This window comes from Heloderma suspectum, chromosome 2 (assembly GCF_057233095.1).
Source record: "Heloderma suspectum isolate Gila_16-S chromosome 2, 16-S_ref, whole genome shotgun sequence".
NCBI lineage: Eukaryota > Metazoa > Chordata > Lepidosauria > Squamata > Helodermatidae > Heloderma > Heloderma suspectum.
The window spans coordinates 404,221,972-404,228,364 of NC_139459.1; positions in this window are offsets into that span (position 1 = coordinate 404,221,972).

Consider the following 6,393-nt stretch of genomic DNA (forward strand, 5'->3'; position numbering starts at 1 on the left):
CCGAGCGACTCTCCCCAGCCTGCAGGAGTCCGAGAAGTTCAGAGCAGCCTGTAAAGACCCCGTTCAAGAGACGGATTTGCAAAGGCGAGGCCTTCCCTGCCCAGCAACTGATGACCAGCGCAATCACGGAGCCTGCGATTGGCAGAGCTCAAGTCTCGACTCGAGAAAACTCCCTGCAAAACCCAAACCGGGACACGCACACAACAGCCGTACCAGGTGACTACCCAGGCCTGGGAAACCCTGGCACAGAGCCAGCGTGCAGACCGGGGCTGGGGGTGGAAGGGCCAGGCGAGGAAAGGCCGGCAGCACCACGCTCAGGCCTGGGCCAAGCAGTTTTGGCTTCCTTGGGAAAATCAACATCCTCCACCCATCCCATAGTCGTGCATGAGCCTGTTTAGGCTACTCCAGAGGGAAGTAAATACACTCTGCACATGCTCAGGGGCAAATTTCTATTACCACCACATGTTTGACCCAGGGGTGAATGCGAGCATGGAAAAGCGTTTCCAGCCTTGGGCTCAGATCAAATAAGCCGCGATGCCATTTCACAGGCGAGCAACAGAGGGGCCGGGCTGCCCAAGTGGGCCAAGGGGAGCAGCCAGGTGGGGCCCAGCATGGAAATGGCTGCAGAACCAGCGGCTCCCAGGGTGAGACCCGCCCGGAGCCAGCACGTAACCGAATGGTGGCAAAAAGGCTCCCTTGCGCAGAGGAACGGAGGAAGCGGCCGGATCCCCGACTGAAGCCTCTGCGATGCATAGCCATACAGGAGCCAGACCGCCCAGGCTGATGGCGGGAGACTGGGGACGGACAGGGGAAGGGCTCCCTCCCACAGCCCAGAGTTAACCCGTGGAACTGGCCGCCACAGGATGTAGGGATGGCCCCGCTCTCAAGGGCTACGAGCTGTCATGACAGAGGGCCGCGGCTCGGGGGTGGAGCACGGGCTTTCCTGCGAGGAGGGCCGTCCACCACTTCCAGGATCAGAGGCTGCGGGACTCCATCGGCCAGGATGGTGTGTGTGGTCCTCCCTGGAAACCTCTCTCCCTCCCAGCTCCCGCAGGCTCACCCCAACCCTTTCTTCTCCTCTCCCAATGGTGTTGGGTCTCCCCATGTGCCCACCCCGACCTCCACAACTGTTCCTGGTTGTGCCCCCCCCCCCAATCAGGTTGCCAAACAGTATTAATTTTCCAAGCCCTTATGAACATGGGAATGCATTTGCCAGCTGGGGGGTCCACCTCTCCGATATTTAGCCAAGCTAAATATCATTTAGCTTGGCTAAATCATTTTTATTAATGACTTGGAGGAGGAGGTGCAGATGCAGGGGTTTTATACCCTTTTTTCCTCCATTGGGGCTCATGGGATCAAAGAGGGGTTCAGTATGCTCTTTGTTGATAATACATCATGTTCCCAATTTCCAGGATTGACATTTGTTGTAGACAGCCTGGCACCTCCTTCCGACTCCCCGACATTTCTTGAGGTTGTTCCTGTGGTCATAACGTGCCGTCCTCCTTTTTTATTGGCCCACGTCCATCTTCTGTAACGGATACGTTGGCAATCTTCAGCACATGCCAGAGCACCCCCGTCTGGCCCTGCTGCAATAAAACCATCCATCCTCCATTCACAGCTCCCCTTCCTGATCTGGGCTATTCACACGACGTGGACTGGTTTAGACTGTTGGCCTTTTCACATTTCATAGTGTTCTAATTCACACTCAGATCACAGATTACATATCAGGATGTTTACAATTCAGGCTTGCCTTCAGGGTCAAACTCTGCATTCTATTTCTTTTCACACCACATCTGTTACATTGCAGAAGAAAATAAGAGTACACCAGGCGCCACGAATCTACAAGATGAGCAAAGCGGGGGCAGGGGGGGGGAGTTATAGAACGAAGCAATCTTCATTGACAAAAATCAAGTAAGGGTAGATTTAAGAAATGAGAGGAATTAATAGTAAACATTTAAGGGAAATATAAGTGGATATGACGAGACATTGAAAGGCAACTTGAAGAAAAATAGGAAAAATAAAATCAAACGCGTGTCCCTGCGTGCGATTCATAAGCAACTGCGCAATGCACACATGGTCACTTTGCATGATTGGGTGGCTTGTTTTGAACGATTTATCGCATATTGTCAGAATTGTGTTCTTTCAACTACAGATACTCTTAACGTTATGTGATTATATTTATATTTCACCTTTTCTCCAGGAACTAAAGGTGGTGTGCAAATCCTCTCCCCGCATTTTTATCCTCACAACAGCCCTGTGAGGTAGGGTAGGCTGGGAGGTTGCGATTGGGCCAAGGGGATCCCAGGAGCTTCATGGGGGAGCTGGAATTTGGACCTGACATCTGGGTAGTGTATGATAGTGTGTGCATTGGGAGGTGGGGCACACAGAGCACAGCTGGGGGGGGGGATTTTCTGGTTCCCTTCAGGCAGCAAAATGTCTTGGGTGGCCCTGGACAGATCCCTCCAAGGACCGGTTTGAGTAGACCTTATTCCATGATTCTTTCTCTTGAAGGGCAGAAGGGGAAGATGCCCAGAACGTCGCTCCCTCTCCCCACAGAAAAATAATGCAGAAGCAGAGGGAAGAGTCCCCCCCACCCCCACCCTCGCTCAGGTCCCCTTTTATGAGAAAACATTTCGTTCCTGTTTTGCTTTTAAACATTGAAAAGTCCATGGAGGAAGAAGATTCTGCCTGCAGTTCAGGGCTTGATTTGGACTTGGAAGGGGACTGAAGGGAGGGCTGCCAGTGAAGCAGTGGGGCCTGTGCTGCAAGCTGAGGGCTCTTTTGTAAGAGGAGTTTGGGCTGAGGGTCCCAACCAGCCTCAGTCCCAGCAGTGGACTACACTGCAGGGCTGCCCTATGCCCTTCTCTCACAGCCAAAGCCCCCCCCCCTCCATTCTGGAAGATGTATAATAACACTGGCCTGCACTGCAGGGTTGTCCTCCCCGACTCTCTCCCCCAACCTGCAGTGTAAGGAAAACAGCACTGGACAACACTGCAGGGTTGTTGTAAGTTGCTCCCTCAGCCTAATCCAATCTGCAAGCAGGACATAACACAACACCTCAAGAAAGTCTTCCTTTACTGACTGATTGTAAGCCATTCCAGGAGCCTTTTTAGGTATCCTTTCCCATGATCTAAAAATATTTCTCCTATACTGCCATCATGTACATTTGTACTCCAAGGTGAGCCCCGCTGAGTTCGAAGGGGCTTTCTCCCAGGTAAGTGGACACAGGACTGACACTCAGGTCTAGGATTTTTCACACACGATTATTCTTTTTTTCTATACGTGTGGTTGTTGTTGTAATAATGTGATGTCTGGCTGTATTTCAGTCATTGTTAGTGCACTCCTACGCATGCCTATGCAGAAGTAAGTTCCCTGGCGTTCAATTGGGATTACACCCAGGAAAGGGGGGATCCGATTGGAACCTAAATGTCGATAATACCACAGTTAAGCTTTTGTTTGTTTGTTTGTTTGTTTGTTTATCTCCCAATAGCTGATCTTTACCTTTAAAACTGGAAGATAAACAGGCAAAAGCAAAGCTGAGAATATCATCCCAATTTATTTGGAATAAAGGAAAAAACCCTCCAAGGATAAAGTAGCCACAATGCAGGAAGGAAGATGAAAGAGTGGGGTACAATGCAACTATGTTTAGAAAGAAAAAAGTCCTACAACTCCCAGCATTCCCTAGCCAGCCATACAGTAGGACTTTCTTTCTGTTCAAACATGCCTAGGATTGGGCCCTGAATGTACTGAATGTAAGGTGTATTATTGTGAAGAGTGCCTGGATGGGTTTCTTGAGTGGATAAACTGGGGGTGTTCGTGTGTCATATTCAATTCTTCTACAGTGTCTTCCATGCAAATTCAAGGCATATTCAGTGCATGTACAGTATACACAGACAGTCAGACTTTGCACTTGTTGAGTTACTCACATACAATCATAGAATAGTAGTGTTGGAAGGGGCCTATAAGACCATTGTTGGCTCATCTTCAGCTTGTGATCTACAACAATTCCAAGATCCTTCTCGCATGTAGTATAGTTGAGCCAATACCATTTACTCTGGTTGGTAGTAGTTCTCCAGGGTGTCTGTCAAGGGGACGTCATTCTCCATCACTGCTACCTGGCCTGATCTCGGAAGCCCTGGTTAGTACTTGGATGGGAGACCACCTGGGAATAAGGCTTCCTGCATTGAGTAGGGGGTTGGACTCGATGGTCTTGTAGGCTCCTTCCTACCCTATGATTCTATGATCCTTTAAAAAAGTATCCCCCATCTTGTAACTGTGCCTTTGGTTTCTTTTTCCTAGGTACAGAACTTGGCATTTATCCCTATTAAATGTCATTCTGTTGTTTTCTGCCTAGCACTCCAGCCTATCAAGATCACTTTGAATTTTGTTTCTGTCTTCCAGGGTATTAGCTATCCCACCTAATTTTGTGTCATCTGCAAATTTGATCAGCATTCCCTGCACCTCCTCCTCCAAGTCATTAATCAAAATGTTGAAGAGCACTGGGCCCAGGACTGAGCCCTGAAGTACCCCGCTCATTACCTCTCCCCAGTTTGAGAAGATCCCATTGATAAGCACTCTTTGAGTCCGATCCTGTAGCCAACTGTGGATCCACCTGTTTGTTGTTTCATCTAGCCCACTTTGGGCTAGTTTGCTAATCAGGATAGAAAGCAAATAAATCACCAAGCCCAGATGGTATCCATCCTAGAGTTCTTAAGGAACTCAAATATAGAATTTTGTTGTCGTTCAGTCGTGTCCGACTCTTCGTGACCCCATGGACCATAGCACGCCAGGCCTTCCTGTCCTGCACTCTCTCCCAGAGCGTGCTTAAGTCCATATTCATTGCATCAGTGATGCTATCTAGCCATCTCATCCTCTGACGTCCCCTTCTCCTTTTGCCCTCAGTCTTTCCCAGCATCAGGGTCTTTTCCAGAGAGTTTTCTCTTCGCATTAGGTGGCCAAAATATTTGAGCTTCAGCTTCAGTATCTGTCCTTCCAATGAGCACTCCGGGTTGATTTCCTTTAAGATCGACTGATTTGACCTCCTTGCAGTCCAGGGGACTCGTAAGAGTCTTCTCCAGCACAGTTTGAAAGCATCCATTCTTCGTTGCTCAGCCTTCCTTATAGTCCAGCTCCCTCAGCCATACGTTACTACTGGGAAAACCATAGATTTGATTAGACGGACCTTTGTCGGCAAGGTAACGTCTCTGCTTCTTACTATGCTGTCTAGGTTTGCCATAGCTTTCCTCCCAAAGAGCAAGCGTCTTGTAATTTCATGGCTACAGTCACCATCTGCGGTGATCTTGGAGCCCAAGAAAATAAAATCTGTCACTGCTTCCATTTCTTCCCCTTCCATATGCCAGGAAGTGATGGGGCCAGATGCCATGATCTTCGTTTTTTAAAAGTTGAGTTTCAAACCAGCTTTTGCACTCTCCTCTTTCACCCTCAACAAGAGGCTGTTGAGATCCTCTTCGCTTTCTGCCATTAGGGTGGTATCGTCTGCGTATCTGAGGTTGTTGATAATTCTCCCAGCAATCTTAATTCCAACCTGTGATTCATCCAACCCGGCATTTCTCATGATGTACTCTGCATATAAGTTAAATAAGCAGGGCGACAATATGCAGCCTTGTCGTACTCCTTTCCCAATTTTGAACCAATCGGTTGTTCCATGTCTGGTTCTTACTGTTGCTTCTTGACCCTCGTACAGGATTGCTGATCTTCTAACCATATCCTTAAGATCAGCCTCTGTACCAAAGAACTGGAAGTTGGCCAATGTAACACCAATTTATACAAAGGGATCCAGGGGAGGTATCCAGGACATTACAGGCCAGTTAGGTTAACATCTGCCCTGGCTAAATTGGTTGAAAGCATTATTAAACATAGAACCAGTAAGCATATAGAAGGACAAGCCCCGCTGAAAAGAATCAACAACGTTTTCGCAAATGCAAGTCCTCCTGTCTCACTAACCTTTTAGAGTTCTTTCAGAGTGTCAATAAACATGTAGACAGGGCTGATCCGGTAGACATTGTTTAGTTGAACTTCCAAAAGGCTTTTGACAAAGTCCCTCACCAAAGACTTCTGAGAAAATTCAGCAGTCATGAAATAAGAGGCAAGGCCCTCATGGATCAGTAATTGGTTAAAGAACAGAAAGCAGAGAGTAGGAATAAGTGGTAAATTCTCCCAATGGAGAGAAGCAAATAGTGGGGTCCCACAGGAAGCTGTATTATGATCAATGCTTTTCAACTTGCTCATAATGAACTGGAAGTAGGAGTGAGCAGTGAAGTGGCCAGGTTTGCCAATGACACCAAATTATTTAGGGTGGTTAACACAAAAAGGGCTTGTGAGGAGCTCCAAAAGGATCTATCCAAACTGGGAGAATGGGCATTGAAATGGCAA